This window comes from Oratosquilla oratoria, chromosome 25 (genome assembly GCF_046742065.1).
Source record: "Oratosquilla oratoria isolate Oo_2021 chromosome 25, ASM4674206v1, whole genome shotgun sequence".
Taxonomy (NCBI): Eukaryota; Metazoa; Arthropoda; class Malacostraca; order Stomatopoda; family Squillidae; genus Oratosquilla; species Oratosquilla oratoria.
The window spans coordinates 5,786,736-5,798,830 of NC_134801.1; positions in this window are offsets into that span (position 1 = coordinate 5,786,736).

Consider the following 12,095-nt stretch of genomic DNA (forward strand, 5'->3'; position numbering starts at 1 on the left):
CAGATAGTAGTGGACCAATGTGATTCCTAACAACCTTTTTATCTCTAATGTAACTATAAAATTCTTTGAGATTCTCTTTGGATTTATCAGCGATGTTCATTTCGTACTGTCGTTTTCTTTTCCTTATTGTCTTTTTTAAATCTCTCTGTATTGATACATAATTTTCATAGTCATAAGATGCACCTGAGCACTTATATTTCTTATAAGCCTGTCTCTTTTTAGCAATACTTTTTTCAGTTTCTTTGTCGAGCCACTTTGGGCGAGCCTGATTTGGGGGACGTCTGTCTTTAAAAGGAATGTAAGTTTGAATCATCTTAGTGAGCGTATTTTGAAATATTTCCCACATCTGATCTACAGGTTTTTCGTTTAATTTTGCCTCCCAATCTGTAAGCTGAAGCTCCTGACGTAGTCCTATGAACTGAGCTTTACTGAAATCGGGTATTTTAGAAACACAAGTATCTATTCTAAAATTGTTTAGGAGTTTGAATCTAACTAAGTTGTGATCGCTATTTGCAACAGATTCACCGACTTCTACATCAGTTACCATGCTTTCGCGGCTAGTGATCAAAAGATCGAGTAAGTTTCCATATCTTGTGGGCTCTTTTACATGCTGAATTAAGTAATTGTCACCAAGAAAATCAATCAAACGACTACCTATATGGGCATGTTCAAGGGTCATCCAATCAATGTCAGTAAAATTGAAATCACCCATTATCAATAAATCCCGGTTGCAGAAACTAGACAGTTCTTGAAATAACAGTTGGTCGTCTGCTAATGATAATGTCTTTGGCCTATATATTACACCTATATTCATTTTTTGTCCATTTGTTTGGGTTAACTCAACCCACAAACTATCATATGCATCCTGTTTCACTTTCTCTAAAACACAAGCATGAACATTGTTTTTAACGTACAATAGAACACCCCCACCTTTCTTGTGGTTTCTATCCTGATGAAAGTGTTTAAATCCCGCAATATTTAATTCAGCTTCGAACTCTGTACCATTTAACCATGTCTCAGTTATTCCTATCATATCGGGATATTCGCTTTTGACATACGCCTGTATTTCTTGAAATTTGTTCCTAATACTACGAGCATTAAAGTACATGATATTTTTTCCTCCACTATAATTACATCCCATCGTGATCTTTTGTTTTCCACTGAAATTACATCCTATCTTGATATTTTGGCCTTCATTGACATTCAGTCCGGTATCCCTTCCTAAAATTATATTTTGTCCTTCACTGACATTATATCCTACCGTGATATTTTCTCCTCCATTATCATTACATCCTATCGTGATATTTTGTTCTACACTATCATTACTTCCCATCGTGATCTTTTGTCCTCCACTGTCATTACATCCCATTGCGACATTTTGTCCTATGACATTACATCCTAATGTGACATTTCGTTGTGATGATGATGATGATGATGATGATGATGATGATGATGATGATGATGATGATGATGATGATGATGATGATGATGATGATAATGATAATGATAATAATGATAATGATAATAATAATAATAATAATAATAATGATAATAATAATAATAATAATAATAATAATAATAATAATAATAATAATAATAATAATAATAATAATAATAATAATAATAATAATAATAATAATAATAATAATAATAATAATAATAATAATAATAATAATAATAATAATAATAATAATAATAATAATAATAATGATAATAATAATAATAAAAATAATAATAATAATAATAATAATAATAATAATAATAATAATAATAATATTAACTTGAGTTTAGGTTTATTTAAGCTAGACAATTTTATAATTAATAGGATAGTAAAACAGTACCAAATTTCCTAATGGTAGCAAATGTCCTGTGGACCTTTCAGCCACAAGGTTTTGTTCTTTTGTGTTTTTTGTTTGTTTTACTATTACCATTATTATTTCCATGTGTATATGATTGTGTATGTATTTTTTCATTTACTGTTACCATTAATATTTCTGTGTATATGAGTGTGTATGTATGTATAACGTCCGAAAGTTTTATGTGGCATAACCTTTCCAGTTTTCGTGTTTCTGTTTTTTTTTTTTTTTTTTTTTTTTTTTTTTTTTTTTTTTTTTTTTTTTTTTTTTTTTTTTTTTTTTTTTTTTTTTTTTTTTTTTTTTTTTACAATTTGATAATAATATTACTTGTGGTTTGGTTTAACCAAATAATTTATAATCATAGGATAGTAAAGCAGTACCTAGTTTCCTAATTGTACCAATTGTCCTATGGACCTTTCGGCTACATGGTTTTTGTTCTTTTTATTTTATTATTTTTTATTTATTTTTTTTCTTGTTACTATTACCATTCTCATTTCCATGTGTATATGAATGTATATGTATTTTTATTAACATTAACATTTCCATTTGTAATTGAATGTGTTGTATGTATAATGCCCGAAGGTTTTATTTGACTATGACCTCTCCCAGTTTTCTTTCTTCTGTATAAATATTGTGTTCTATTTTTTCTTTCTTGTACTCTAAGGATGTCGTAATAGACGAAAACGTTCAGTATTCCGACTTTAATTTCCCTGTGGTTTCTGCAATATCTTTTCGTCACGCGTTATTGTGATTATTTTTGCAACATGTATATATATATATATATATATATATATATATATATATATATTCGTTCGTCGTTGGCATCCCCTCGTTGTCCGAGTATGGGAGGACCCTCGTTTCCTTCTTTTCAGGATGTTCCTCCGTGTAGATGTCTAATATGGCTGAGCAACCCCAGTCGGTGCCGGAAAAGCCGCGGGCATGAATCGCAGGGGAGGGTCGGTGAAGGCTGGGGCTGCGTCGCCTTCGCTTTCCTCTCCTCGCGTCGTTGTTTATCCCGTTCTCTCCGTTGAGTTTCGAAGCTCTCCACGCCACTCTTGACCGCTTGCCTCCACACCAACCGGTCCTGAGCCATGTCTTCCCAGTCAGTTGGGGGGATGCCAGCTTGTGTCAAAGAGAGCTTGAGTTGGTCCTTGTAACGGCGTTTAGGGGCTCCACGTGGTCTTTTGCCGTGGGCCAGTTCTCCGTAGAGAATGATTTTAGGAAGGCGAGAGGGTTCCATCCGAGCGACGTGTCCCACCCAGCGAAGGCGGTGCTGGAGGATAGTGGCCTCAACACTGGGGAGGGCCGCACGAGAGAGGACCTCGTTGTTGGTGATACAATCTATATAATATATATATATATATATATATATATATATATATATATATATATATATATATATATATATGAGAGAGAGAGAGGCAGAGGGAAAACGCACAAATAGAACGAGAGTGTATTCTTTAACTAGTTTTGTACTATGGTGTTTCTTCAGAAATAATTTTTCCAATAGAAAATACATACACACATACATACATATACCAAGGCTTTTTCCCCCTTACCAGGGGGGTAGCCAAAAAGGACAAGGCACAAAAACATTCCCACCCATTTCATCCCCGAAAACACTCCACACCCCTCCACCCTCCCTCCCATCTTAGCACCTCCTAGATGACGGGTCATCCCTGCACCCTGTCCACTGCCCTGGGTCAGAAGCAGTGTCGCAGGACACAGCACATCCACAGCAAGGCCGCTTCATTAAATCGGCGACCCCCCCTCTCCGTCCCCCCATATAAAGGAGAGGACGGGGAGAAATCCCTTCGGGCTGCGTCAAAAATTTTTGCTCACACACACTACCTCACCCCTATTCCCCCATCCAATCCACCTCATGCATCACAACATTTTCCATATACAACCATTCTCCATTCACCCCTGTCTTCTGTCCTCTCCCGTCCCTCCTCAACCGACATTCCCCCCTTCCCCAAAGCCCCCTTCACCCCATCCATCCATCTCATCCTAGGACGTCCCCTCATGTTCACTCCCTCCACATCTGCCTTCCATACCTCCTTTACTAGTCTTTCTTCACTCATTCTTTCCATGTGTCCAAACCATCCTAATACTCTTTCATCCACCCTATCTCCCAGCTCCCTTTCCACCCCTGTTCTCCTCCTCACTTCTTCATTTCTCACTCTATCTAGCCTAGTAACCCCCATCATACTTCTCAGACACTTCATCTCAAACACATTCAAGTTCCTTCTCTCTTCCTCTCTTATGTTCCATGTTTCTGCTCCATACAGTGCTGTTGGCACAATCACTCCTTCATACAGTCTCCTCTTAGCATCCATTCCCAGATTCCTATTCCTCATTTCACTTTTTAAACCACCAAGGCATTTACTCGCTTCTCTCAATCTACATTCTACCTCCACCTTCACTCCACCCTTTCCTGCCACATTTGCACCCAAATATCTAAAACTATCCACTTCCTCCAGTTGCTCTCCCTTAATGCTCACTTCCAGATTACTGCCACTTTCACCCCTTGTACATCTCATCACCTTACTTTTACCCACATTTATCTTCAGCTTTCTTCTATCACACACTCTCCCAAACTCTGTCACCAGCTTCCTCAATCCCTCCTCCGATCCTGCCACAAGCGCAGTGTCGTCCGCAAACAACAGCTGGCTCACCTCCCACTTTTCTCCATTTTCTTTAACCATCTCCAATCCCTGACCCACTACCCTTGCATTCACCTCTCGCACCACCCCATCTATGTATAAGTTGAACAGCCATGGTGACATAACGCATCCTTGACGAAGTCCCACCTTTACCTCAAACCACTCACTCTCTCCATTTCTAATCCTGACACAAGCTCTACTACTCTCATAAAAACTCTTGACAGCTCCCAGAAGCTTTCCTCCTATCCCGTATATCCGCATAACCTCCCACAATGCCTTTCTGTCTACCCTGTCGTAAGCCTTTTCCAGATCCATAAAGGCCCAGAAAACATCCTTCCTCTTACCTATAGGTTTCTCACATATCTGTCTTACCACAAAAATCTGATCTACACAATCTCTACCTGTCCTAAACCCACACTGTTCCTCACCAATTACTCCCTCTGTTCCTCTCCTAATCCTCTCAATCAAGATCCTCCCATAAGCCTTCCCAACTACACTTAACAAGCTAATTCCTCTGAAACTACTACATTCACACTTGTCCCCCTTTCCCTTGTAAAGTGGAACTATACACGCACTCCTCCAGTCCTCTGGCACTCTACTTTCTCTACAGCAAACATTAAATAACCTCACCAACCAGTCCACCATCACTATACCTCCTTTTTTAAGACATTCAACATGACATCCATCCAGACCAGGTGTCTTACCTGCTTTCATCATCTTAACTGCTGCCTTCACTTCATCCTTCCTTATTTCTCCTCCATTTTCCTCACTCATCACGGTCATTTTCTTAGCATTTCCCACTGCAGCTATCTTTCCCTCCCTATCCTCATTCACATTAAGCAACTCCCTAAAATATTCTGCCCATCTTCCCCTTACTGCCTTCTCCTCCATTATCATCTCTCCATCTGCACCTTTTACCTTTTCTTCCCCACTTGATTCGCCTCCTCTTCCTCTCTTAATTTCTTTCACAAAACATCTTTTTATTATTTTCAAAATTTTCTGTCATACTCTTACCCCATTTTACATCTGCTCTCCTCTTTGCCTCCTTTACCTTTTTCTTTACTTCTCTTTTCTTTTCCCTGTACGTCTCATATGACTCCCTCGTCCTACTTTGTAACCAATCTGTGAAAGCTCGCTTTTCTTCTACAACCTTCTTCCTTTCCTCATCCCACCATTCACTACCCTTCCTTCTATTTCCTCCTGACCTTCTTGTTCCACACACCATCCTTGCACACTTTATGACTCCCTCCTTGAACCATCCCCATTCCTCCTCCACACCTACCTCCACTCTATCCTTCACTCCCTCCCACTCCTCCTTCAGCTTACCCTTGTACTCCTTCTCCTTTTCCTCTTCGTTTAGAGAGTTCACTCTAAGCACCTCCCTACCTTTTGTCCCTTTCCTCTTCCTCCATCTGTCCTCCACTTTCAACTTACCTTCCACCAGAAAATGATCTGATATTCCCCCACCCTCTCCCCTTAGCACATGTACATCCCTAACTCTTCCTATCATAATCCTATTTACCACTACATAGTCCATTAAAGCTCTATCTACCACCTTTCCCTCCACCACCCTCTACCATGTGTACTTATGCTTGACTTTCTTCCGAAACACTGTATTTGCTATCATCAACTCTCTTTCTAGACACATTTCCACCATCAACTCTCCACTACTATTCTTTCCTGGAACTCCACATTTCCCAACCACTCCATCAATTGGCTCCTTTCCTACCCTAGCATTAAGGTCTCCCAGTACTATTACATTTACACTTCTCCCTAAACCCTCTATGCACTCATTTAAATATATCCAAAAAGCCTCCCTTTCTTCTACATTCTTCTCACTGCCAGGCCCATATGCACTTACAAAAACCCACATCTCCTTTCCCAGTTTCATCTTCATCCACATTATCCTTGAGGAAACCTCCTTCCACTCCACTACACGTTTACCTATCTCTTCACTTACTAGTATAGCCACCCCTTCCCTCCCTCGCCCTCTCTTCACTCCTGATAACCTCCCACTTACACTCCCAAACTTACAATCGCCCTTCCCTTTCAGCTTAGTTTCACTCAAAGCCAACACATCCATCTTTCTTCTCACAAACATACTACCTATCTCTTCCCTTTTACTCGCATCTGTACCACATCCACGCACATTAAAAGACCCAAACCTAAGGGTGCTGGACCGAGGCCCTCCAGCCCCTCTTATGCCGCTACCTTTTTTTCTAGGAATGTGCCCTGTAGGGCTACAAGGAGAGGGATGCCTAGTCCCAATCCCCGTCCCTTTTTTTCTCGCCTCTTACGATCCAAGTGGGAATACTTGCTGGCAGTATCCTTTTCCCCTACCACAATAATGGCAATAAATATAGAAAATGTGTGGGTAATGAACTAGGATAGATCTGAGTTCAAGGAAGCTCTAACTCTTGCGTGTTGGCTGTACTGACGCTCTGTGGAATGTTTCTGGTGATCATTTGTCCCTTTTTCTTCCATTCTTTTTCTGCGTGCCGTGCTGTTGTCTCCGATAATTTGATGTCACCTACTCTATTGTTCGTACATTTATTGGTGGCTATGTACAGAGCTTCTACGATTTTTCTTTGCCTTTTGCTGAGATTATTATGTAGAATATTCGCTTAATCCCATTTAGGTAGATGTCCTTCGTCGTCTATGAGGTTCACGAGTGAGTTGGTGTTGCGGTGGTATCAAACATCGGCTTTGTGTTCATTTAATCTTTTGATTAATCCCCTGTATGTTTCTCCTATATATGCACTGTCACACCCTGAACATGGACTTTTGTAAACTAAACTTCCGGTATTGCTATTTTCTATCTTTGGTTTGGTAAGGTCACTAGTTTTCTTACCTACGTCACAAGAGATGTGGATGTCCATGAAAAATATCGTAGAAGCTCTGTACATGGCCACCAATAAATGTACGAACAATAGAGTATGTGATATTAAATTATTGGAGACAACAGCACGGTGCGAAGCAAAAGAATGGAAGAATACGGGACAAATTATCACCAAAAGCATCTCACGTATTGTCAGTACGACCAACAAGCAAGAATTAGAGCCTCCTTAAGATCAGGCCTATCCTAGTTCATTACCCACACATTTTCTGGATTTATTGCCAGTATTTTCTATAGTGTAACATTCTTTCTGAAGAAGCACCATAGTGCGAAACTAGTTAAAGAATAAACTCTCGTTCTATTTGTGCATTTTCCTTCTGCCTCTCTCACAACCTGTCAAGATGTTGTCATGTATATATATATATATATATATATATATATATATATACATATACATATATATACAAACATAAACACAAACTCGCACAAGCTGAGAAAGAAATAAAAAGAGAGGGAGAGGTGGGAACGGGAGTGACATGGTGAAAGAGAGAAGGGTAGATAGAAGCAGAGAGGAGCAGAAAGGAGGGAGAGAGAACCAGAGGCAGAGGGAGGGAGAGGAAAGAAGTAGTATGGGGTGAAAAGCAGAGAAAGATATTTATTCTCCTTATCAATGACAATTAATTTCAGAATATTGTGCAATATGAAAATATAATTACAATGACGATTGTTTTGCCAGACTCTTCTCAGAAAACCAGTAAAATTAACGTCACACATGTATTCATGCATATAAGGAAATTTAGTTTTCCCTAATCCTCAAGCACTTGCACAACTTTTTGCCTGTTCAGATCGTAATCATAGCTAGGTAATTGGACAAGAATTATTCTACAACAGAATGCCCGCAAGATGGTATTTGTATTTATATGAGGTGCGTGTTGCTATATACGTACTAGGTGTGTTCAATAAGTGATGAGAAAATTTCAGGAGAGACATTTATTATTTACATAAGCTTGCAAAAATTTATCTCCTTCAAAATAATGGCATCTCGCATCTACACGCTTCTGCAGATGTCTCTCCCATTCCTGAAAGATCTCCTCAAGGTACTTCTTCAGTTGTCCCTTCTGGTAATTTTTCAATGTTTCTTTCAGCTTCTGTGTTGACTGGAATCTGACTCCCCTGAGACTGTTTTTCATGCGTGGGAACAGAAGTCACAAGAGGCCAGGTCAAGGCTCTAGGGTGGGTGTTGTAACATTTTCATTTCCCTGTTGGCCATCCACGTGGTCACAAGCGTTGACCTGTGGGATGGGGCATTGTGCTGGTGGAACCACCCCTCACCACTGTACTAATGTTCCGGCCTCTTCTTCCTCATCCTCTCCCTGACCCTTTGTAGAAATTTAAAGTAATACTCTTTATTGACGCATTGGCCTTCAGGAACCCATTCAACATGAATGAACCCCTTGGAGTCAAAGAAAGAAATGACCATGTCCCTATCTTGTGACCTGCTCATATTTGTCTTCTTGGGTCTGGGGGATGACGTTTGCTTACACTGGGCACTCTGACGTTTGCTCTTAAGGTCGTTGGTGAACACCCAACTCTCGTCACATGCCACTAGTTTATTCAGGAAACCTGAATCAACCGCTATCATATCGAGAGTGTCAGTGCATCATTCCATACGACACTGCCTCTGGTCGTTGGGGTAAAAATTTGGCATGAACTTGGCACAGGCTTTGTGGAGCTTCAGATCTTCGGTCAGAACTGTATTCACTGTGCCTATATTAATACTAACAGCGTCATATACCAACCTCACAGTTTTTTGACGGTCCTACACCTTTGCATTTCCCCAATGTTTTCCTCCTTATGTGCACTGTTCGGTGCTCCAGCTCTGGGTTCATGCTTAACCTGTTCATTTCCTTCAGAAAATATTTTAAACCACCTATAGAAATTTGTTTTACTCATTAGTTAATTTCCATAGGCATCCTCTAAGTTCCACAAGCTTCTTATTTGCTTTCCTTAAGTTTAACACAAAAGTTAATGGCGTCACTTTGCTCCATGTTTCCCTGCATCTTGTGAATTGTTGGCAGAGAGGCAAACTGGGTTAAACTGGTTCCACAGCGTCCACCGTTGCACTCAAACCCAAAAATATTGAAAGGTACCAATTAATCATTTTATAGACAACATGTATGCGCAATTGCTTAATGTAGTAGTTTTTTGATCGAAGAATATATACTGCTTCTCTTGAAATTTTCTCATTACTAATCGAACATGCTTCGCATGTATATATATATATATATATATATATGTATATATATGAATATATATATACATATATATATGAATATATATATGTATATATATGTATATATATATATATATATATATATATGTGTGTGTGTGTGTGTGTGTGTGTGTGTGTGTGTGTGTGTGTGTGTGTGTGTGTGTGTGTGTGTGTGTGTGTGTGTGTGTGTGTGTGTGTGTGTGTGTGTGTGTGTGTTTGTGTGTATGTCATAAGCGAAAATCTCGATATGATAGGAATAACTGAGACATGGTTAAATGGTACAGAGTTTGAAGCTGAATTTAATATTGCGGGATTTAAACACTTTCATCAGGATAGAAACCACAAGAAAGATGGGGGTGTTCTGTTGTACGTTAAAAACAATGTTTATGCTTATGTTTTAGAGAAAGTGAAACAGGATGCGTATGATAGTTTGTGGGTTGAGTTAACCCAAACAAATGTACAAAAAATGAATATAGGTGTAATATATAGGCCAAAGACATTATCATTAGCAGAGACAAACTGTTATTTCAAGAACTGTCTAGTTTCTGCAACCGGGATTTATTGATAGTGAGTGATTTCAATTTTACTGACATTGATTGGATGACCCTTGAACATGGCCATATAGGTAGTCGCTTGATTGATTTTCTTGGTGACAATTACTTAATTCAGCATATAAAAGAGCCCACAAGATATGGAAACTTACTCGATCTATTGATCAATAGCCGCGAAAGCATGGTAACTGATGTAGAAGTCGGTGAATCTGTTGCAAATAGCGATCACTACTTAGTTAGATTCAAACTCCTAATTTTTTTTAGAATAGATACTTGTATTTCTAAAATACCCGATTTCAGTAAAGCTCAGTTCATAGGACTACGTCAGGAGCTTCAGCTTACAGATTGGGAGGCAAAATTAAACGAAAGACCTGTAGATCAGACGTGGGAAATTTTTCAAAATACACTCACTAAGATGATTAAAACTTTCATTCCTTTTAAGGACAGATTTCCCCCAAATCAGGCTTGCCCAAAGTGGTTCGACAAAGAAACTGAAAAAAGTATTGCTAAAAAGAGACAGGCTTATAAGAAATATAAGTACTCGGGTGCATCTAATGACTATGAAAGTTATGTATCAATACAGAGAGATTTAAAAAAGGCAATAAGAAAAAGAAAACGACGATACGAAATGAACATCGTTGATAAATCCAAAGAGAATCCCAAAGAAATCTATAGTTACATTAGAGATAAAAAGGTTGTTAGGAATCACATTGGTCCAGTATTATCTACTGACAGTCAACTTGAATAATCAAATGAAGGAATGTGTAATATCTTAAACAATTATTTTAGCTCGGTAATAAAACACCAGGGCCTGACGGTTGGCATCCAAGAATCTTAAAGGAAATGAAAAATAAGATTGTGAAATTATTTTCAAGAAATCCATCATATCCGGAGATGTCCCAAGAGAATGGAAGCTAGCTAACGTTTCTCCCATATTCAAAAAGGGTGACAAAAAGAAGCCAAATAACTATAGGCCTATAAGTTTGACTTCAATCGTAGGAAAAATAATGGAAACTATCATCAGAGATGCTATCGAACATCATTTAGAAAGTAACCGTTTGATAAATGATAGCCAGCATGGTTTCAGACGGAAACGTTCTTGTGTGGCTAACTTACTCGAATTCTACAACACAGTTATTTCGAATTATGACAAAAGAAACAATATAGATTTAATATATCTAGACTTTGCAAAAGCTTTTGATACCGTCCCACACGAAAGACTACTTACTAAATTTGCTTTACACGGAATAAGTTGTAGCCTATTAGGTTGGACTAGTAATTGGTTGAATGGTCGAAAACAGAGAGTTGTTTTAAATGGAAAACACTTCTAGATGAAAAAATGTTGCTAGTGGAGTTCCTCAGGGTTCCGTTCTTGGGCCACTTCTATTCATAGTATATATAAATGATATAGACCATGGACTAAAATCTACTGTTTCCAAATTTGCTGATGATACAAAACTGTGCGGAATGGCAAAGGATCACTCAAACCAATTAGATATTCAAGAAGATTTAGATAAATTACAGCAATGGTCTGAAAAGTGGTTAATGAAATTTAACATAGGTAAAAATAACAGTAAGTACGATTACAAGTTGTTTGGAAGTTCGTTAACAAAAGTGGATAGTGAAAAAGATCTCGGCGTAATTATCAGTAACGACCTCAAATCATCCAAGCAGTGTGTTTCAGCCTCTGAGAAAGCAAATAAGATTCTAGGACTGATTGCGCGATCTTTTAATTTCAAAAGTCCGTCACTCATTAACAAGCTATATATATCGTTAGTTCGTCCAGATTTGGAATATGCTGTTTCCGTATGGTCGCCGAATCTCTTAAAGACATTGACAGACTGGAAAAAGTACAACGGCCAGCCACAAAACTGATTCCAAATATCAAAAATAAATCATACGAAAATCGACTAA